General features: G+C 36.2%; 1 protein-coding gene and 1 pseudogene across 12 annotated transcripts in view; both read right to left on the reverse strand.

Moving 5' to 3' along the window:
- The window catches only part of ANKS1B (ankyrin repeat and sterile alpha motif domain containing 1B), a 1,143,054-nt gene that overhangs the window by 564,442 nt on the left and 553,832 nt on the right, over positions 1-24,780 (reverse strand). The window lies entirely within an intron of this gene.
- Positions 20,126-21,385, reverse strand: LOC125106290 (regucalcin-like; annotated as a pseudogene).

A 24,780-nucleotide genomic window follows, 5' to 3' on the forward strand; every position in this document is an offset into this window, starting at 1 on the left:
ATAGATGAATGGATAAAGATGTGGTCCATATACACAACAGAACATTACTCAGGTATCAAAAAGGATGAACACCCAACATTTGCATCAACATGGATGGGACTGGAGGAGATTATACTAAGTGAAATAAGTCAAACAGGGGCACATGGGTGGCTCAGTGGGTTAAAGCCTCTGCCTTTGGCTCAGGTCATGATCCCAGGATCCTGGTATTGAGCCCCACATCAGGCTCTCTGCTCAGCATGGAGCCTGCTTCCTCCTCTCTCTCTGCCTGCCTCTCTGCCTACTTGTGATCTCTCTCTCTTTCTCTGTGAAATAAATAAATAAAATCTTAAAAAAAAAGAAATAAGTCAAACAGAAAAAGTCAGTAATTATGTGGTCCCACTTATTTGTGGAACAGAAGGAATAGCATGGGGGACATTAAGAGAAGGGAAACATGAAGGGGGAGAAATCAGAGTGGGAGAAGAACCATGAGAGACTATGGACTCCAGAAAACAAACTGAGGGTTTTAGAAGGGAGAGGGGTGGGGGGATGGGTGAGACTGGTGATGGGTATTAAGGAGGGCACAAATTGCATGGAGCACTGGGTGTTATATGTGAACAATGACTCATGGAACACTACATCAACAACTAATGATGTACTGTAGGATGACTAACATAACACAGTAAGAAAATAAATAAATTAATTAAATAAATAAGTAAAAAAAACAAAGTTTTTATTAGCACTTGAAGTTCAAAAAAAAAGGAGAAAATAAAAACTGGGTAGAAAAAAAGGGAAGAAATTATTTCCCTTAATAACAAATATTTTTATAAAATTTATTTAGTAAAACCTTCAACTGACTTATTATTTTATAGTGACTTAGATGAAATCATAGATGGAACAGTAATTTACAAATGACATGAAACCAAGAGGAATAAATAATATAGTGCATAACAGATACAGGACTTCAAGAGGTAGAAATTTAACAAGATGAAATTTCAAAGAGATAGACAACATTTTGCACTGATTGAGAATTTTTAAAAATTGTCATTCCAGAGGCAGATTTACTGTGAAGCTCATGATACTTAAGATTCAGAGCCTCTGATTTATACCAAAACCTGCCAGAACCCTGTACCAAGTTCCTTATATATTTTTCTTCTTAAAGAGGATCTCCAAAATTATATAAGCTCCAGTCCTCACACAATCTGAATTTACTCTTGAGTTTCATTTCTCAAAGGATAATAAGCTGCCTAACTGAATCATTCCACTGTAACTCAACAAATCTTTTAGATCAAACCAAGGAGAGTAAATAAAATCACCATAATTCATGCAAGAGCATAATTTGGATACAGAGTCAACTTACATATAAGTGGGAGAAATAACCATCTGAAACCAACCATGTTAGATCCAGAGCCCTCACCTTGGTGAGAATTTGTACATACAAAAGGGAAGTAGGAAAGATTTCCCATAGTAGTAAAACACAAGGGACTAACAGGCGTTTCCCCCCAGAGAAGGTCCAATCAGGATTGTCCATAAGGTATGCAAGATTCCAAGCAAGTATTTTGGACTTGGAAGGACTCTTGCATATATAAAGGGTTTAACTTAAAGGTATTACAAAATGCATGGATCCATGTTAAGTACAGTGATTTATCAATGAAGATTTAGAATGATGGATAGAGAAGAGGTACTTACATCCTTGTTTATTATACAGTCAGGGCACATGAAGGGTCTGTTCACTACCTCTTCCTGTTCAGATCCAGCAACCATTTTTTCATGTTTTTTATTGCTATATGTGCCATTCCTAGCCAATTTCATATCTCACGCCATGAGAAAAAGGTAACAAATGCTTGTTACTGTTATGGTTCTTTAGAGCTGTGTATATTTAAACAACACATATCCTTTTGCTCGTGCCATTCTAATACCATTTACTTGATGTGGATTACACAATTACCCATTACAACTGCACTATTTATCATGCTACCTGTGAATTCTGACTTCAGTCACTCTCTCAAAGTTGTTACTGTGCTTCATTGATGATGACCATGAATACAGGCTATTCCCAGAGTATTTCAGAAAATGAGAATGATAGTTTGTTTTCTGATCACATTAAATTTACTGACCACAATTTTATAGCATAAACTCTTATCTTCCAACTATGCTTCTCTTGAACTGTTTAAGCTACTATCACTGAATTCCTCAAAATGGTATTGCTTTCATTATTGTCTATACTCTCACCTTCCACAAACTGCCTCCAGTGAGGAAGATAGGCAAGAGGCCTATGGACAGTGTGAGAAGAGAAGTTCTATTTGTGCAAAAAGAATGTCCATCCTTCACTCAGCATGGCATAGACTTGCCCCTGAAGAGCACATTACTGTATCAATGGAAGAACACTGGTCAGAAGGGCCCACAGAAAATTTGGAAAGGTGTTGGAGGAGAGCAGCATGGACAACCCCAGAGGACTACCTGACAGGGGCACAGAGCCTGTGGAGTTGGGATAAGAATCCTGGGTGGGAGTGGTTGGGACTACCTAGGATCAAGGATGCCTCCTGTGTCTTCTGCCCCCGAGTCCTACAGACTGGAGGCAGTACAATGGTCAAATACAGACCAGTGATAGCTGATGCACAGATCCATGGCTCATGCCCAAGGGCAAGTAGCAGATGGTTGTTAGCCAGAGCCTAAAATGTGTCATGTCTGATGTGCGTGAGTCATCCAAATCAGCACATCTGCACTATTTTGCTGGATCAGTTTCATACGACCTCACAAAAGAAATACTGTAGTGGCCAGCAGCAATGGTCTACTCACCAGGCCACCCTCCTAGTACTGGGAGTGGTCACAGAAATGTGTCAGTCCCAGAGCTCCTTGGGGGCATCTGATGATTCCATGTATGGAGTTAAGAGTTATAGAGTGCCTCAAAGGCAAGCAGTGGGGACTAGGGTTTATACAGATTCTGGTTTGGGTTCAGGGTGCCGTGGCCAGATGGCACCGTCAGTCCTGGTCAGTCCAAGGCACTGAGGACTGCCTTAGAAAATTTTTCAGGAAGGCACTCCAAAGCTTGGGAACCCTGAAGTCAAAGGGCCTGAGACAAGAGTCACACCTCCCTGAGTTTAAGTTTGGTAGGTGTCCAATCCTAAGATCTGGTAGATCAGAGTACTGAATACTAGGGCATTAGAAGAAAGGAAATTAGACAGCAGACAAGATTGGAAGTCATCTCTATCAGGTACTTCTGATACAGAAGAAGGCACTCTAGATAGTTCAGGTGTTCTTTGAAGATTTGGTTATAAAGGGGGACAAAGAAAAACTTAAATTAAGGGGCCTATGAAACAAAAATGGCCAAAAAAAATTAACAAAAGACAATCAGAAAAATCAACAAAAGAAAAACAAAACAGACCATTAAAAAAAAATCACATATCTGCAGAAGTAGCCTCTGAGCTAAGAAAGCCAGTATTGCTGGGCCGGGATTTTCCTGCCTTTGCTCTTCTGTTCTGTATTACATGAGGCAGATCCCTGTGGGTTGTCTTTCCCAGAATTCCAATTCAGCTGGTTTCTGGGTGGCTTTGAAAAGCGAATGGGAAGATTTATGAAAGACTGGAAAGGTTAGGAAGGGAGAAGCCAGGAGTATTTCTCTCCTTCTGTTTCTGCCTTGGGAAATATCTCCATCAGGACTGTTTCTTTTCCAAGTTTCCATTATTACATCTTTGGTTTTGTTGGTCCCTAGCCTCTGATAACAGCACCACCTCCTTTTGTGTCTCACCCTAGGGATGCTAATGGCTTCCTGCTTGTGCTAGTCTCTAGGTCACCTCAATGCCCTCTGTTTGGCTTTTCTACTCTACCATCATCTGTAAAATCCTCTGCTGCATATTCCCTCTGTTGCAAAGCCTCTATAATTAAAACAGTGTGGTATTGCTCCAAGAGTAGATAGAAGGACAACAAAACAAATGAAAAGTCCAGAATTAGACTCAGGCATATATGGAAATTGGGTATGTGATAAAGTTGTCATCTCAAATCACTGTTGAAAAGGATGATCTTTAGAACAGATGATATTAGTACAGCTCGTAGCCATTTAAAAAAAAAGCAAAAACAATTGAATCTGACTTCACATATTATCTCAATATTAATTTTACATAAATATAAGAAATAAAATCACACAAGTTCAAGACGAAAACAGTGAATTCTATTATTACCTGAGAGCTGGGAAAGTCTTTCTAACTATTGACTTAAAATACAAAGCAGAAAAAGAAAAGTATGAGAAAATATACTACTTTTACAAAAGACAAAACATGATATTAAAAGCAAAATCAAAGGACAAATCAAGAGGAAATATTTGCAGTTCACAAAGATCTAACCCAGTGTTTGCCAGCCTTAGCACTTTTGACATTTGGGACAAGATAATTCTTTGTTGTGTGGGTGTCCTGAGCATTGCAGAATGTTTAGCAGCATCTTTGGACTCTACCTTCTAGAGGCCAATAGTACTCACTCCCCAGGGGTAACAACCAAACAAGCTTCCAGACATTGCCAACTATTCTGGGAAGGGGAGCAGAGAAGGAAGCAAATAATTTCCAGTTGAGAATCACTACTCTGTTCTAATATGTAAAAAGATCTTAAAATAGTGAAGGAAATGTTCAAAACTCTAATAGAAAATTGGACAAAAGACATAGACAATTGATAAAAAAAAAAAGAGACAAAAAGCTCTTGAGCACCTGAAAGTATACTTAATCTCACTCATAATAAGAAAAGTACAAATTAAAACTACACTGAGATATTTCTTACTTATCAGATCGGCACTTATCCAAACATTGCTAATAACTCAGTGAGACATACATTACTGATGGAAGTGCAAAACAGCAAAACCCCTCTGAAGCAGAAGTTAACAATCTCTAACAAAATTATCTCTACATTTTCCTTTGATCTAAGAACCTTACTTCCAAAAATCTCCAAAGAGATATAGCTCCACAAATACAAAACACATATGCACAAGGTTATTTATTGATGCTTTCTTATAACATCGGAAGGTTAAAAATAATTCAGATGTTCATCCACGGGGTGGTGGCATAAACTACGACACATATACCCAGTGAAGTATTCTGCAGACCTTAAAGGAAATGAAGACTATCTCTCTGTACTGATATGTAATAAGGTTCAGTGGAAAAAACAAGGTGCAGAACAGGGAGTGTGTTGTGTTACAAAAATATAACTTTTATAAAAATGGTAACCTCTAGCAGATGAATGGGAAGAATGAAGTAGGAGTAGATGGAAGGAAGCAAGAATTTATTAAGTACATCTTTTTACATAATTTTTCAAATTTTGAACTGCATAAATATCAAACATATTAAAAGATTTTAAAAACTGGAAAAGTTAAACCCTGAAGTTGGAGAGAAACCAAAACAAATATATATAGCTCTATTTTAAATTAGTGTTATAATTCAGAGAGAAAAATTGTTTCAAATAACCTTTGACACAGTACAGGCATACCTGGGAGATACTGTGGATTTCATCCCAGACCACTGCAAAGAAACAAATACTGCAAGAAAGCAATTCAAATGATTTTTTGGTTTCTGTGTATAAAACTTGTGTTGGTACTATACTGTGGTCTATTAAGTGTGCAATAGCATTATGTCTAAAAAGTTATATACACAATTTGTTTAAAAAATACTCAGTTGCTGGGCACCTCGGTGACTTAGTCTGTTAAGGGCCTGGTTTTTGATTTCAGCTCAGGTCATGATAAGGCTCATGGTCTCAGGGTCATGAGATGGAGCCCTGCAACAAACTCCATGCTGGGCGTGGAGCCTGCTTAACATTCTCTCTCTCTCTTTCCCTCTTCCTTTACCTGCCCCCACAAAAAACAAAGAAACAAACAAACTCCATTGCTAAAAAATTTGAACCATCATCTGGGCTTTCCGTGGATCATAATCTTTTTGCTGGTGGGGATTTGCCTCGATGTTGATGACTGCTGACTGACCAGAGTGGTTGCTGTAGATGATGGCTGCTGACTGACCAGGCTGTAGCAATTTCTTAAAATAAGGCAACATTGAAGTTTGCCATATTGATTGACTCTTCCTTTCAGGAACAATTTCTCTGTAGCATGCAATGCTGTTTAAAATCTTCTTTACCAACAGCAGAACTTTCAAAATTGGAGTCAATCCTCTCAAAGCCTACCTCTGCTTTATCTACTAAGTTTATGTAATATGCTAAAATCTTTTGTCGTCATTTCAACAAACTTTACATCATCACCAAGAATAGATGTTATCTCAAGAGACCACTTTCTTTGCTCATCCATGAGAAGCAACTCCTCATCCGTTAAAATTTTACCATGAGATTGCAACAACTCAGTTACATCTTCAGGTGCCACTTCTAATTCTAGTTCTCTTTCTATTTCCACCACATCTATAGTCACTTCCTCACTAAAGTCTTGAACCCCTCAAAGTTATCCATAAAGGTTGGAATTAACTTCTTTCAAACTTCTGTTAATGCTGATTTTTTTCACCTCTTCCCATGAATCATGCATATTCTTAAAGATATCTAGATGGTGAATCCTTTGCAGGAGGTTTTTTAATTTACCCTGCAGATCCGTCAGAGGAATTCTATTTATGGCAGTCACAGCTTTGCAAAGTGTATTTCTTAAATAATAAGACCTGAAAGTCAAGATTGTTTCTTGATCCATGGGCTGCAGGATGGATGTTGTGTTAACAGGCATGAAAACAATATTAATCTTGCCCATCTCTGTCAAAACCCTTGGGTAACCAAGTGCATTCTCAATGAGCAGTAATAATTTGGGAAGAATTGTTTTTACTTCTGAGCGGTAGGTCTCAGTAGTAAATATTATAATAATAAAATATTCAGCAATCCATGTTGTAAACAGATCTGCTGTCATCCTGGCCTTGTTATTCTACTGATTGAGAACAGGGAGAATAGATTTAGCATAAATTCTTAAGATCCTAGGAGTTTTGTAATAGTAGATGACTACTGGATTCTACTTAAAGTCACCAGTTGCATTAACCCCTAACAAGAGAGTCAGCCTGTCATTTGAAGCTTTGAAGCCAGGCATTGACTTCTTTAGCTACAAAAGTCCTAGATGTTATCTTTTTCCAATTAATGACTGTTTCATCTAGTTGAAAATCTATTATTTAGTGTAGCTACTTCCATTAATTATCTTAGCTAGATCTTCTGGATAACTTATTGCTGCTTTTATATCAACACCTGCTTTTATTCACCTTGTACTTTTATGTTATAGAGACAAATTCTTTCCCTAATCTCCATAAACCAACCTCTCTCTTAGCTTCAAACTTTTCTTCTGCAACTTCCTCACCTCTCTCAGCCTTCGTATAGTTGGAGAGAGTTAAAGCCTTGCTCTGCGTTAGGCTTTGGCTTGAGGGAATGTTGTGACTGGTTTGACCTTCAATTCAGAACACTAAAACTTTCTCCATATCAGCAATAAGGCTGTTTTACTTTCCTATCATTCCTGTGTTCATTAGTGTAGCATTTTAAATTTTCTTTAAGAACTTTTCCTTTGCATTCACAACTTGGCTAACCATTTGAAGCAAGAGGCCTAGTTTTTGACCTATGCTGACTTAGCTTTTGACTTAAAGTGAGAGATGTAGGATTCTTTCTTTTGCTTAAATACTTAAAGGCCATTAGGGTTATTAATTGGCTTACTTTCAATATTACTGTATCTCAAAGAGGCCCAAGAGAGGGAAAGAGACAGGGAATTTTTTATTTGAGTATAGTTGTTGTACAATGTTATGATAGTTCCCAGTGTACTACTACCATGCCCACTTTATTATGAAAGACAAGCAGCCAATAAATGTAGAAAAAATACTATTGTAAGAGAACCACAATTTTGCAATCCCAATGAAATGATTGTTCCAATAAATGATTATCAAAGGATGATAAATGAGAAATTGTCATTGGGAAATGCATGGTGTTGTTCTCAACAGTGTATTCACCCTCACAATTTACTTGCTAAATACAAAGGGAAAAGTAGATATTAGCAATGAAGAGATCCGGTGATCACCGCTCAAAAGTAATCAGTTTTTCATAACCAAGAGAAGGGAACCCTGACATTATATGCTTCATGATGTGTTGCAATATAACTGCTCAGGATCACCTAGAAAGTATTCTTGAAAGAAATGTTTAACCTAATATAACCGAGACTTTAGATCTAACTTACAAGTATAAGAAATATAGAGTGTAAAGGAAAAGTTAAAAATCCAAGAAGAAAACAATCAGATAGCTGTAGAATGTGAGACATTTTTATAAGACAATTGGCCTAATCTCATGAAAATATCAAAATCATTTAAAAATAATGGGGAATTATTTTAGGCTGAAAGAAACTAAAGTGATGTCAAATGAAATATGTGAATTTTGATTGAATCCTGGTGTGAAAATTGCTTGAAAAGCTGCTTCAAAAAGCAATTGCAAGGGTATTTTCGGGGAAATTGGGTAAATTAGATAGATTGGTTGATTAGATAAACTGATTATATATCAGTGGCGTTATGTGTTATGTGTTAAATAGCATTATGATTATATAGGAAAAGCCCCTCTTCTGTACATATGCTGAAATATTTAGGAGTAACATTATCTCTGAAATATATTCTCAAATAATTCAGTAAGATAGATATAGATAGATGATAGATAAAACAAATATGACAAATGTTAATCATTGAATATAGGCTGTTGAATGGTGTGCATATGTTCATTACACTATTTTTTTAGCTTTTCTGTTTAAAAATTTTTTTAATAAAAATATGGCTAAAAACATTGCTCAAATATAGGATGCAATATGGCTGAACATAAAGAAGGCTCAAATGTGTAGGGGGTTAGTGGAACACGATTATTCTCTCCTTAGACTATTTAAAGAGGCACAAAACATTACTTAGTCTGAGATAGCTGATGTTACAGAGATGCTAGGATGGCACTAGATTCAGCTTCTGGAGCCACAAAGACACTGGGGACCTGTCTCAGCTGTTGGTGCTGACAGTGAAGCCGATTAGACAGGTATCTATGGATCTAAAGCATCTGGTAATGACTTACAAAAACAGGTAACAGTAAGTGGATGTTGGCAAGGGAGAGTCTACCTCAGCTATGATTGTTAAGTTTAATGGAACACAGTAATAGGGACAACACTGAGAAATCCAAAGCAGAGCAACTCTCACTAGGGAAACCCATAAGAGAGATTTAGGCTGAGATTTAAACAAAGGATATAAATGAACTACATAAAATTGTAGGAACACTGATAGAGCCAGATAAGTTCTGAGAATCTCTTTAAAAGACTGGCAATGAATTCATTTAAAATTATATAATTAACACTTCACTTTCCTAGTCCCAGATGGCTTTCCCCTCTGGGTAAAAGGCAATGGTTTGTTAATAAGTACCTGACCTCATCCCACACGAGTTTCAGGGTGAAAAGGAAATATTACTTTAATTGACTAGTTGAAAATTTCATGTCTGGAATTTAATTACCTGTTAGAACTGTAGGTAAGATATCACAATCTCATAACATTTTAGTGCCTTTTTAAAATGACCATAATCTATCAGAATATTGGTGGAAAACTGTATTGAAATAACACAAGTATTGGAATATAATTAATTCTAAGATTGAAGGAGAGACTTAAAAGCACTTAAATGCACACTCTTGAAGCTTAGGTGAAAAGGAAGGTTCCCTTTAAGCAATAAAGCATGAACTGAACTTCAAACTCCTCTACTGCCTTCACGTTTTGCAGTCTAGTTTCTGGTTTTGGATCCTAGGGAAAATCTGAAGGTGGATGAAGTTGTTCTTTGTGAAATTACCCTGGCTTCTTTTTCAGAGTAGCTGGCTCTTTATGGCATTTGGAGTCTGTCTGTCCTACTTTACCTCTTAGTTATATAGGACTTTGGATTGTTTTCCAGGATTTAACTTAGTTGTTTTTGTCTGGCACCATATGTGTTCAGGGTAACATATTGTACGGTGTGTTGTCTCAGCATTTCATCACAAGATTGGGCTCATAGGAAGTTCTGGGGTCTTGGTGATAGCCTGATAAATAGGGGAGGGCAGGAATAAATGTTCTCTAGTCCCTGAACCTTAGAGATCCCTGTAAATTCACAATTTAAAAGTTAAGACTCATTAGAAGAGGTATATTTGCAAAGGCAAGGATTATGGATCAAATAAATTAGTTACTAGTCTAGTAGATAAGTACACTTACCCTCTTGGTATGCTTTCTCATCTGTAAGGACCCCCAAATTCTTCAGTTTTATACTTTCATATGTAAAGAACAGATCTTTGCTGCTAAATTGGCACTTGAAAATTGCCCTCATTATTAAGGAAATAAGCATTTCTCTGAAAAATTTTTTCCATTTCCATTGATAATGCAAAGGTAAACCAAACCAGTATATAATAACCATAAATTCTTATGAAGTAGCATCTTACCAAATAATGCTTTACCATGTGTTAAAATATTCCACAGTGCTAAAGACATTTAGCCACATTAGCAAATGACCCAAATTAACATCAGTATTATCCCTTTAAAACTGATGACCCAAGTATGAATAAAACCTGAATTACATAGAACTTCAGGGTTTAAAATCAACTTGCACCATACTGATACTACTTAGGGTTCTTATCGTGCTGTGTGCCTTATGATTCAGTTGTAATTAGTCAGAATATACTGCAGCTGTCTGTGATTTCAAGGAAGAATAAGATGTTTATATAGAGAAAATGTTTCATTATCTTTGCTTTTTGAAATTTCTTTCTTTGTAAATGGTATTTTACAATATGTTTTCCCATCATTTCAAATCTTAAACAAGGTTGTTAAATAGGATTTTATCATACATAGAAAAATTGCTACCTATTAATTTTCTTCCCTACTTCCTTCCCTAGTTCCATACATGCATACATAGCACTTACACACATTAGTTTTATACACAACACTTTCTGGCTCGTTATGTTACTGCAAAAGCACACTGTCTCAGGTTTTCTTGGCTTCTTACATCTACTTTGGTACCATGGCCAGGGGTTCAGGTGCACTATTGCTTCCTTTAGTTTTTTCATTTTAGTGGTTATTTTGAAGTTATGGATCATGTCGCAGCAGAATATTTATATGTCTGCATTCCTTCATGATGTGTGCCTTTTATATTATTCTAGGATGCCCTCTTTTTTCCTGCCTTAATTCTCTAATTTCTGGGTGATACTGGAGTCAGACATGTAATACAGACGCAGTGAGGGTCTGTATTAAAATCAAATATAATCCTATTATATCCAGCATGGAATTTTGAAGTACGATGAATCATGGTGTGAAAAATACTTTTTCAAATATCTGGAAAGACAATTATTAAATTTTGCTATAGTTTCACTCTTATTTTATATGTTTTACATATACCCAATTTCCTTCTTTTTTAAAAGATTTTATTTATTTGAGAGAGACAAGCAGGGAGAGAGTGGAGAAGGGCAAAAAGAGAGGGGAAAGCAGACTCCTTGCTGAGTGGGGAGCCCAACACGGGACTCGATCCCAGGATCCTGAGATCATGACCTGAGACTTCAGATCATAGTGAGTAATCTTAGAAATATCCGCTATGAAAGTAAATTGCATGGTCCAAGTAATGTGTTACTCTCCTACTATGAGTTTATACCATTATTAAAATTGCTTTATACTAAAATACTAAACTACATAAGGATGCCTTATAAATAGAAGATATTCAACAAACAATTCTTGATGACAGTCTCATACCCCCCCCCCCAATTCAGCAAAATAAAACGAGTTGCAAAAGCTTTATGTAAGCCACACAGCTAGTTAATTGCAGAGTAATCTAGAAAACACACTCCTGTATCCCTCTCCAGCTCTGGGTTGGGTGATTAAATCACAGACACATTGATAGATTTGTTGGAAAAAGTTTATCTGTTCATCTAATCTAGGACATCCCTCACCTAACATATAGAATCTACACATATATCTTTAACTTTCTAAAAATTTGATTATAGTTGACACACGATGTTACATTAATTTCAGGTGTGAAGTTTAGTGATATTTAAACTTTTCAATTAGCTGAAGTGTCCAATGGTTAAAGCACTTGGTCATTGTTCTTTATGATATCATTCTTTCTTACAATTGAAGTATAATTGACATACAGTGTTCTATTAGTTTCAGGTATACAACACTGATTTGACAGTGTTCAGCACCATAAGAGTATTCACCATCTGTCATCATACAGAGCTATTACAATATTATTGACAATATTCCCTATAACATACTTTTCATCCCCATGACTAATTTATTTTATAACTGGAAGCTTATACCCTTTAATCCCCATTATTTATTTTACCCTCCTCTCCACCCACTTCTTCTCTGGGAATTGTTAGTTTGTTCTCTGTATTTAAGAGTACATTTTTTTGTTTGTTTGTTCATTTGTTTTGCTTTTAGATTTCACACATAAGTGAAATCATATGGTATTTGTTGTTCTCTTTTTTCACTTAGCATTATATCCTCCAGATACGTCCATGTTGTAGCAAATGGTAAACTCTCGTTTTTTATGGCTAAGATTCCTGTGTGTGTGTGTGTGTACGCATGTGCATCACATCTTCATTCATTCATCTATTGATGAACATGGGGTTGCTACCATATCTTGGAAATAATGCTGCAATAAACATAAGGGTAAAGATATCTTTTTGAATTAATGTTTTGTTTTCCTTAGGTAAATATCCAATAGTGGAATTACTGGGTCATATATTTCTTTTTTTAAATTTTTGAGGAGATTCCATAATGTTTTCCATAGTGGCTGTACCAATTTACATTCCCACCAACAGTGCATGAGAATTCTCTTTTCTCTATGTCCTCACCAACACTTGTTGGTGTTGAGCAGAGAGCCCAATGCGGGGCTCGATCCCAGGACTTTGGGATCATGACCTGAGCCGAAGGCAAAGGCTTTAACCCACTGAGCCACCCAGGCGCCCCTTGTTTTTTCTTATCTTTTTGATACTACCTGGTGATATTTCATTGTGAGTTTTATTTGCATTTCAATATGATTAGTGATGTGGAACACCTTTTCATGTGTCTGCCATCTATATATCTTCTTTGGAAAATGTCTATTCGAGTTCTTGGTCCATTTTAATTAAATTATTCATTTTGATGTTGAGTTACATAAATTTTTTGGTAGTATATCTTGAAATCTGATATTACAATGCCTCCAGCTTTGTTCTTCTTTCTCAAGATTACTTTGGCTAATCAAGGTCTTGTGTAATTCCATATATACTTAGGATTATTTATTCTAGATCTGTGAAAAATGTTGTTGGTATTTTGGTAGGGATTGCACTGAATCCAAAGATTGCTCTGGTTAGTATGGACATTTTAATGATATTAATTCTTCCATCCATGAGCATGGAATACCTTTACTTTTGTGTCATCCTCAATTTCTTTCTTCAATGTCTTAAAGTTTCCAGAGTGCAGGTTTTTTCATTTCACTAAGTTTATTCCTAGGTATTTTATTCTTTTGGGTATAATTATAAATGGGATTGCTTTCTTAATTTCTATTTCTGCAACCTTCTTATTAGTGCACAGAAACATAATAGGTTTCTGTATATTAATTTAACATCCTGCAACTTTACTTAATTCAATTATCAGTTCTAACAGTTTCTTGGTGGAGTCTTTAGGATTTTCCATATATAATATCATGTCATCTGCAAATAGCAACAGTTTTACTTCTTTTTTACATTTTAAAATTTTTTTGACATTTTAAAATTAAAATTTAATAAACATATACTGTATTACAAGTTTCAGAGGTAGAATTTAATGATTCATCAGTTGTCTACAACACCCAGTTCTCATTCCTTCAAGTGCCCTCATTAATGCCCATCACCCAATTAACCCATCCCCTCCTCCACCTCCCCTCCAGCAACCTTGTTTATTTCCCATCATTAAGTGTCTCTTATGGTTCGTCTTCCTCTCTGTTTTCCTCCTATTTTATTTTTCATTCCCTTCCCATATGCTCATCTGCTTTGTTTCTTAAATTCCACACATGAATGAAATCATATGGTATTTTCCTTTGATTGACTTATTTTACTTAGCATCATACCCTCTAGTTCCATCAACTTCATTGCAAATGGTAACATTTCATTCTTTTTGAGTAATATTCTGAATAATATTCCATTATATATATGTGATATATATGTATGTGTATACATGTTTTCTATGTGTGTGTATATGTATATATGTATATACACACACATATCTGTATCTATATCTATATATCTCCACATCTTCTTTAACCATTCACCTGTTGATGGACAACTGGCTTCTTCCTATATTTTGATTATTATGGACATTGTTGCTATAAACATCGGGGTGCAGGTTTCCCTTTGAATCTCTACATTTGTATTCTTTGGATAAATACCTAGTAGTACAATTGCTGGGTCATAGGGTAGGTCTATTTGTAACTTTTTGAGGAACCTCCATACTATTTTCCAGAGTGGGTCTATTAGTTTGCATTCCTACCAACAACATAAGAGGGTTCCCCTTTCTCTGCATCCTCTCCAACATCTGTTGTTTCTGAGTTGTTCATTTTAGCCATTCTGACTGGTATCAGGTGGTATCTCGTTATGGTTTTGATTTGTTAAAAACAAAATAATAATAATAAATAATCCAGTTAAGACTATTAATAATTAATTAATAAATAATATTAATACATTATAATTAATTATATCTAATTAATAAATAATATTAATATTAATATTATCCAGTTGTCCATCAACAGATGAATGGTTAAAGAAGATGTGGAGATATATAGATATAGATATATATCTATCTATATCTATATAGATATAGATAGATATATGATATACAGATATGTGTGTGTATATACACATATACATATACACACACATAGAAAACATATATATACACATACATATATATATCACATATATATAATGGAATATTACTCAGCCATCAAAAAGAATGAAATGTTGCCATTTGTAATGAAGTTTGCAACATCCCTGATGTTGGATGATGTTGAGCATTTTTTCATGTGTCTGTTGGCCATCTGTCTGTCTTTTTTAAACAAATGTCTGTTCATGTCTTCTGCCCATTTCTTAACTGGATTATTTGCTTTTTTGGTGTTGGTTTAGTAAGTTCTTTATAGATTTTGGATACTAGCCCTTTATCTGATAAGACATTTGCAAATATCTTCTCCCATAGCTCCCATAGCCTGCTTTTTAGTTTTGTTGATTATCTCCTTTGCTGTGCAAGAGTTTTTTATCTTGATGAAGTTCCAACCATTCATTTTTGCTTTTGTTTCCCTTGCCTTTGGAGATGTTATCTAACAAGAAGTCACTGTGGCCTAGGTCAAACAGGTTGCTACCTATGGTCTCCTCTAGGACTTTGATGGATTCCTGTCTCACATTTAGGTCTTTCATCCATTTTATTTTTGTGTATGGTGTAAGAAATTGGTCCAGGTTTATTCTGCATGTGGCTGTCCAATTTTCCCAACACCATTTGTTGAAGAGACTGTCTTTTCTCCATTGGATATTCTTTCCCACTTTGTCAAAGATTTGTTGGCCATAGAGTTGAGGGTCCATTTCTGGGTTCTCTATTCTGTTCCATTGATCTATGTGTCCGTTTTTGTGCCAGTACCATTCTGTCTTAATGATTATAGCTTTGTAATACAACTTGAAGTGATGCCTCCAGCTTTGGTTTTCTTTTTTCAACATTCCTTTGACTACTCATGGTGTTTTCCATACAAATTTTAGGATTGTTTGTTCTAGCTCTGTGAAAAATGTTGATATTATTTTGACAGGGATAGCACTGAATGCATAGATTGTTTTGAGTAGCATAGACAATTTAACAATATTTATTCTTCTAATCCATGAGCATGGAATGTTTTTCCATTTCTTTGTGTCTTCCACAATCTTTCATAAGTGTTCTATAGTTTTCAGAGTAGAGATCCTTTATTCCTTTGACTAGATTTATTCCTAAATATCTTATGGTTTTTGGTGCAGTTGTAAATGTGATCAATTCCTTGATTTCTCTTTCTTCTATCTCATTGTTAGTGCATAGAAATGCAACTGATTTCTGTGCATTGATTTTATATCCTGCCACTTTGCTGAATTCCTGTATGAGTTCTAGCAATTTTGGGGTGGAGTCTTTTGGGTTTTCCACATACAGTATCATGGCATCTGCAAAGAATGAAAATTTGACTTCTTTTTTGCTGATTCTGATGCCTTTTCTTTTTGTTGTCTGATTTCTGAGACTAGGACTTCTAGCACCATGTTGAACAACAGTGGTGAGATTGGGCGTTTCTGTCATGTTCCTGACCTCAAGAGAAAAGCTTTCAGTTTTTCCCCATTGAAAATGATATTCACTGTTGGCTTTTCATACATGACTTTTATGATATTAAGGTCTGTTCCCTTTATCTCTACACTAAGGAGAGTTTTTACCAAGAAAGCTGCTCTATTTTGTCAAATGCTTTTCCTGCATCTATTGAGAGGATCGTATGGTTCTTGTCCTTTCTTTTATTAATATACACTGATTAATTCACAGATGTTGAACCACACTTGCAGCCCAGGAATAAATCCCACTTGCCATGGTGAAGAATCCTTCCAATATTCTGTTGGATCCTATTGGCTAGCATTTTGGTGGCATCATGTTCATCGGGATATTGGGCTATAGTTCTCCTTTTTGGTGGGGTCCTTGTCTCATTTTGGGATCAAGTTAATGCTGGCCTCACAGAAACAGGAAGTTTTCCTTTCATTTCTATTTTTTGAAACCAATTTCAGAAGAACAGACAGTAATTCCTCTTTAAATGTTTGGTAGAATTCCCCTGGGAAGCCATCTAGCCCTGGACTCTTTTTTGTTGGGAGATTTTTGATTACTGCTTCAATTTCCTTGCTGGTTCTAGGTCTGTTCAGGATTTCTATTCCTTCCTTTTTCAATTTTGGGAGTTTATATGTTTCTAGGAATTCATCCATTTCTTCCAGATTGCCTAATTTGTTGGCATATAATTGTTAGTACATCTTACAATTGTTTCTATTTTTTTGCTGTTTGTTGTAATCTCTCCTCTTCCATTCATGATTTTATTTATTAGGATCCTTTCTCTGGATCTGACCAGAGGTTTCCCAATCTTGTTAATTCTTTCAAGGAACCAGCTCTTAGTTTCATTGATTTTTTCTTTTTTAAATTTATTTCTATTTCATTGATTTCTGCTCTAATCTTTATTATTTCTTTTCTCCTGCTGGATTTAGGCTTTATTTGCTGTTCTTTTTCCAGCTCCTTTAGGTGTAATGTTAGGTTGTGTATTGGAGACTTTCCTTTTTCTTTCTTTTCTTTTTTTTTCCATACAAAGACTAACAGACACGAGAGAAATTTCAACATCTCTAGCCATCAGGGATATACAAATCAAAACCATACTAAGATACAACCTTACCCCAGTTAAAATTAACAAGACAGGAAAGAACAAATATTGGTGAGGATGTGGAGAAAGGGGAACTCTCTTACACTGTTGGTGGGAATGAAAACTGCTACAGCCACTCTTTTTTTTTTTTTAAGATTTTCTTTATTTGTGAGAGAGTGAGAGAGAGTAAGCAGGAGGGGCAGAGGGGGAGGGAGAAGTATGTTCCCCACTGAGCAGAGAGCCCAATATGGGGCTCGATCCCAGGATCATGGAATTATGGACTGAGCCGAGGGCAGACACTTATTAAACTGACTGAGCCACCCAGCTACCCTGAGACTTCTTTGTTCCTTGAAGTCCTGCATTGCTATATACTTCTCTCTTGGGACCACCTTTGCTTATCCCAAAGGTTCTGAGCTGTTGTGTTTTTGCATTTGTTTCCACGTCTTTTTAAAAATTCTTCTGTAACTTCCTGCTTGACCCATTCACTCTTTACTAGGATGCTCTTTAACCTTCATGTATTTGTCATCCTTCCAAATTTTTTCTTGTAGCTGACTTCAAGTTTTAAAGCATTGTGGTCTGAAATGGTACAGTCTGAATCTTCTTTTTCCAGTCAAGTCCTGATTTGTAATGTGATCTATTCTGGAGAATGCTCCATGTGCATTTTGTTGCTTCAGAATGAAATGCTCTGAATATATTTGTGAAGTCCATTTGGTCCAATGTGTCATTCAAAGCCCTTGTTTCTTATTGATTTTCTATTTGGATGATCTGTCCACTGCTATGAATGGGGTGTTAAAGTCCCCTACTATTTTGTATTATTAAAAATGAGTTTCTTTAATTTTCTTATTAATTGGTTTATATAATTGGCTGTTCCCAAGTTAGGGGCATAAATATTTAGGTTGTTAGATCTTCTTGTTGGATAGATGCTTTTATTATGATATAGTATCCTCCTTCATCTCTTCTTAAGTTTTTGGTTTAAAAATCTAGTTTTTCTTGGGCACCTGGGTAACTTAGTGGGTTAAAAATTTCTCTTCAGCTCAGGTCATGATCCCATGATCCCAAGGTCCTGGAACTGAGTCCAGCATCAGGCTCCCTAGTTACCAGGGAGTCTGTTTCTCCCTCTGCTTGCCACTCTCCCTGCTTGTGTGTACTCTCTCTCTCTCTCTCTCTCTCTCTGTCAAATAAAATAAATAAATATATATATATAATATTTATTATATATATATTATATATAAATAAATAAATAAAATCTTTTTAAAAATAAGATAAATAAAATCTTGTTTTTCTGATATAAGGATGGCTACTCCAACTTACTTTTGATGTCCATTGGCATGAAAATGGTTCTCCACGCCCTCACTTTCAATCTGGAGGTGTCTTTGCGTCTAAATGAGTCTCTTGTAAGCAGCATATTGATGGGTCTTGTCTTATACCTTATTGTCTTTTGATAGGCACATTTAGTAATTTACATTCAGAATAATTTTTGAAAGATACGAAGTTAGTGCCATTGTATTACCTGTAAAGTCATTGTTCCTGTAGATTGTCTCTGTTCCTTTCTGGTCTTTGTTATTTTGGGACTCTCTGTCTACTCAAAGGATCCCCTTTAATATTCAGTTCTACTTCTTCCTTACCCATTTGGGTGCCTTTTATTACTTTTTCTTGTCAGATTGCTGCAGCTGGGATTTTCAGTACTGTTTTGCATAAAAATACTGAGAATGAACAACCTTGTCTTGTTTCTGATCTTAGAGGAAAAGCTCTCAGTTTTTCACTATTGAGGAGAATGTCAGTTGTGGGTTTTTATATACGACCTTTGTTATGTTGAAGTATCTTCTCTCTAAACCCACTTTGTTGAAAGTTTTTACCATGAATGGTTGTTGTATTTTGTCAGATGCTTTCTCTGCACCTGTTGGGATGACCATATAGTTTTTTTATCCTTCCTCTTTTTTTTTTTTTAAAGATTTTATTTATTTATTTGACAGAGAGAAATCACAAGTAGGCAGAGAGGCAGGCAGAGAGAGAGGAGGAAGCAGGCTCCCTGCCGAGCAGAAAGCCCGATGCGGGGCTCGAACCCAGGATCTGGGATCATGACCTGAGCCGAAGGCAGCGGCTTAACCCACTGAGCCACCCAGGCGCCCCTCCTTCCTCTTTTTAATGTGATGTATCACACTGATTGATTTGCAAATATTGGATCACCCTTGCATCCCTGGAAGAAATTCCACTTCATCTTGGTGAATGATTTTATTAAGGTATTGCTGAATTTAGTTGCTAATATTTTGTTGAGAATTTGTGCATTAATGTTCATCAGAGATACTGGCCTATAATTTTCTTTTTTGTAGTGTTTGTCTGGTTTTGGTATCAGGATAATGCTGGCTTCACAAAATGCACTTAGAAGTATTTCTTCCTCTTCTATTTTTTGGAGTAGTTTCAGAAGAATAGGCATTTTTTAGATTAAAAAAATTTTTTTTTTGCTACTAGGTCATTATTTATTAGGTTTTTTGAAGTTTTAGGTATGATAAGTATGGAATACAAAACAAATATCGTCCCCACCCTTCCCTTTCTAGCATTTGCAAAGAATCAAGAGGCTGATTGAACAATTCTTTACATTTCTATACTACCTTTGCACAAAGCCTTGTAGTGTATTATCAAAACTACCTGCACACCCTTACTAATATGCTCTACCTTTCAAAAACTGTAAATAACAATTTAACTCTGTTAATAATATAATTTCTTTAAATTTTTTGTAACTAGACTGAAATTTCAGCTCTATAATTTTCTACATGTCTTCAAAAGTCTTCCAGTAGGAAAGAAGGTTTCATCCTCTGTAGGAATAGAGAGGAATTCCTTTGACCCCCCAGGCCAGTTATCTTGAAAATTCCACCAGCTTTAGGTTGCTACAGAATACCCTTTGGGTCCATTCAACCCTGGACACAGGTCATATACATTTCAGAGTAGTTCTTCCCTTTGAAGCAACATGAAGTTGTTTTATCAACAGGCAACATCACAGTCTGGAGTCTTTTCCTTGTCTTAGGAACTAAAAAAGTCACTCTTCCTCCTTTGAGAACTCCCCCTCACCATCAATACACATTCCATCTGGAAATTATTCTTCTTTCTCCAACTTGTAAACACTTCTGGAGTTGGAGATCTTTCCTGTTGCAGGTCATAATCAAAGGCATCCACATAATAGGATAGGCTGTCAATGCAATAGATTTTGTAGTCTAGGGATCAATCCAAACCATTGTAAATGTCTACCTGATCAAAGCTCTTTTCCATGTGGTGGTCAGGAAAAGAGAATACAGGGACCCCTGGCGCCACTCCAGAACTACTGAGGCCATTTCCTCAGCCATGCTGCCAGCAAAATATCTCCCAGGGGGTTCCACCTTCCCCTTATGGAACTGATTGTTTTTCTTGCCTTTATCTACTGTAGCCAGGACAACTGTTGACTGATCTTCCCAGTTCAAAGGACAGAACTTTGTTCCAATGGTGGCAACATAGCCTCCTGCCAGGCGAAGTGTCACAGAGATAACACGGACATCCACGGTCACTTACTCCACCCCTGAGCAATTCCTACTTACTGCTTCCTGAGCAATTCCCACTGGTAAACCATTTTTGCAGGAAGATCTACAAAGAGCAGAGCTTTGGATACCTCTTCCTACTGGAGACTTACTTGGGGCACCGGCAGTTCTTTGGAAAAACACACTCAATCTTAATGAAGACATTGTCATGGGGAGGATCTTGGTGCTAGTGACCCTCAGAGAGCTGATTTGGTATTAACTCCTTTCTTTTTCTTTCCTTCCTTCCTTCCTTCCTTCCTTCTTCTCTCCCTCCCTCTCTCTTTCTTTCTTGGAAGAGAGAGGGTGAGTGGCAGGGAAGAGGGGCAGAAGGAGAGGGAGAGAGAGAATCCCAAGCAGGCTCCTTAACTGGCATACAGCCTATTGCTGGGGCTCAGTCTCATGACCCTGAGATCATGACCTGAGCTGAAATTAAAAGTTAAAATCTTAACCAACTAAGCCACCCAGGTCTTAGGTATTAACTCTTTTTTAAATGTCTGGTTTACCTTCATCTGTGAAGCCATCTAGTCCAGGACTTTTGATTGCTGATAGTTTTTTGATTACCAATTCAATTTCATTACTAGTAATAGGTCTGTCCTAATTACCTATTTCTTCCTGATTTCATTCTGGAAGATTGTATGTTTCTAGGAAATTATCCATTTCTCCTGGGTTAAATTATTAGGTCATTAATATCTCTGGCCTCTAATATCTTGCCACTTGAAATGTGAACTATGGACCATCAGTATCAGCATCACCCAGAAGATTATTATACATGCAGTCTCAGGCCCAACCCAGACCAGTTAAATCAGAATATTTTTTAATAAGATAATCGAGTGACTTGTTGTGTCAGGGCTTATACCAGTTATATATGTATGGAGGCCTAAATGTTGTAAGAAGGACACTGTTTTAACATCAATATAAATTTAAATATGTGTGCAATTTGTGCCTATCTATATATGTATTTTCATATTAATTTACATTTTCCCCTCTTTCAGGACTTTATTTGACTTTATTCACCATGGTAAAAACAGGTGAGTTCAATAAAATAACCTAATTGTAGAAATTTTTCGTTCTTGTACAAATGACCAGTTATTTCCCAAAGGTCATCTTCTAAGCATATATGGCTATGAAGAATTTTTACAGAGGTATCTTTATTATTTAGGTAAATTTTTGATTATTGTTATATAAAAAATGTTATTAAGCAGCACTGAATTTTTTCTTTTAAAGAAACTTTGTACAAATACTATATTCTTATAACCAGTATAATTAACTCATTTTTCCCCCTTTAACTTAAATTTGAAATTTTATGAGTTATATTCATAGTCTTCTTTTTTGCTTTGTTTTGTATTTTGTGTATTTATGGCAACAAGTATTTAAGTGGCCTACGACTGGTGTGACCATCCCAGAAAATGGAATTTTCAGTTCGAAACCAAGAAAATCCTGGGCAAAACAAGTCATTTTCTCTATGATAAAGCTTACTAGGATTGATCAAAATTTTAAGAAGTATTTCCAATAAGTAATTTTTTATTTGGAATAATATTAGCATGTTGATTCAATACTGATTTTTAAAAACCACAGAAGGTTTGAGTATGAGCATTATGACATTTTCATAAAAGAGTAAGTTTTAAAACACCTGCTTCATTTCTTTTTACAGACAGTTTTTAAAGCAATCAAAAAAAAGTCTGCTCTTGGGATGCCTGGGTGGCTCAGTTGGTTAAAAAAAACGACTGCTTTCGTCTTAGGTCATGATCCCAGAGTCCTGGGATTGAATCCCACGTCGGGCTACCAGTTCCATGGGGAGTCTGCTTCTCCCTCTGACCTTCTCCCCTCTCATGCTCTCTCTCACTCTCTCTCTCTCTCTCTCAAATAAATAAATAAAATCTTAAAAAAAAGTCTGCTCTCATGTATGTCAGTTACAAGTACCTCTTTGACAGAAAACTCACCTTCTCTAATGTACCACGATAATAATTGTCCTGAAATTCCTTAAAGACAAACCTTAAAAATATGATACAAATTTTGAAAAGTTTTCTTTTCTCTGCTGGTATTGCATAGTTATTCTAACTAGTAAACTAATAAACTAAAGTGGTCAATAAAGTAGATTGCCATTGACTTTTTCCCTCTGTGTTTCTATGAGTATCTAAAGATTGACAACAGTTTCATAGAAGTAAAAATGTATTTCTTTTCAGATACCCATTGTCATTCTAAAAATAAAAGGAACAGGGACTGTACAAAATGTAAGGAAGCCTTTGGACCCTAGAACTAGCATAGGCAAGAATCAAACTGAGAAGATGATTTAGTTTTATAGAGAGGCCACTTATTATAAAAAGAAAGAATGACTCACAGGGGATAAGAACCCAGATGGCAGAACCAAGAGTCATGGAGAATAACTATCAGGGAGCAGAACTGAGCCCTGTTCACAGAACAGGCAACATGTACCTAGCTGGGATTCAGTATTTCTATGGACTGATGACTCTTTCATCTTTTTTAAATGGAATTTTCTACTGTGGTTAATCTATGCTTGTGTGATCATTATATGATAGATATGTGGGTGGCAGATAACCTGTCTCTTTAGTTCACAGGACTTCTGACCAAGAGGATTGGTACTTAAGTGCTTTGTTTAAGATATCTTACCTAAGGAGACTCAAATGCATCTAGACCTAATTTAGAAGATAAACCTCAGCCTGAGACTAATGTTAAATGGGATGCAACTTTTGAGGGATTTAGGGAAGAGTTAAGTATTTTTTGCCTGTGGGAGGGATGTGAATTGTTGGATTAGAGGGTAGACTGTGGAAGACTGTATTTTATAAAGATAGCATAGCTATATCCCTAACCTCACATGTTCATCTAGAATCTTGCCACTCTCCCATCATGAAGTAGAGTCTAATTTCGCTCCCAAAGAATCTGGATAGATTTGAGGCTCACTTATAACCAACAGAATGTGATGGAATTGATGCTATATGACCTCTGAGGTTAAGTCAGAAAGGCAATACTACCTCCGCCTTGCATCTGGAACATTAGCAATTGAACCCTGTGTCACCATGTAAGTAGTCCAATTGCCCTGAGACCAATATGCCTTGAGGAAACTCAAGTTAGCCTATGCAGGGAGACCTCATGGAGAAGCACAGGGACTACCTAAAAAAGAGAGAGAGATGGCCAGTTTCTAGCTTCTCCAGCCCCACACTGTTTTAGTTCCAGTTACCATCTGACTACAACTGCATAAGACCTCTGAAATAATCCCAACCAGAGGAGGAAGCCTATCCTGAAACTATAATATAATAATTCCTGCAGTTTTAATCTATTTAGTTTTGCTGTGGTTTGCTATACAACAATGGTAACTGAAATACTTCTAAATTAAAAGATTTTAAGTTTTTAATTTCGTTTTTTAAAAAGATTTATTTATTTATTTTAGAGAGAGAATGTGTGAGCAGGGGAAGGGGCCAAGGGAGAGGGAGAGAGAGAGAATCTCAAGCAGGCTCCACACCCAGTGGGAGGCTGATGCTCTGCTCAATTTCATGACTTGAGATCATGACCTCAGCTAAAATCAAGAGTCAGATGCCAATCAACTGAGCCACCCAAGCACCACTCACTTTTTTTTAAATAAGAGAACACATTTGTAGATTCTGGACCTCCATTAGGCAGCTTTATTTGAGCCTATACATAAGAGTCAAAAAAATTAACTGTCTGCCCTCAGGAGCTCTAAATTTCAGGTCAAAATAGTTTTGAATCCTCTTTTTTATTATTATTATTATTTTTACCATGGGCCATAGAAAGTTACTTTATCTTTTTGTTTTCCCATCTACTAATTGTTGATAACACCCATAAGAGAGAATTAGCATATAGATTAAATTAAATGAGTTAAGACATGGGAAAGACCCCTACATGATGTCTGACACATAAATACCTGACTCTACTTGGTGAA

This window comes from Lutra lutra, chromosome 8, assembly GCF_902655055.1.
Source record: "Lutra lutra chromosome 8, mLutLut1.2, whole genome shotgun sequence".
In the NCBI taxonomy this organism is placed as follows: domain Eukaryota; kingdom Metazoa; phylum Chordata; class Mammalia; order Carnivora; family Mustelidae; genus Lutra; species Lutra lutra.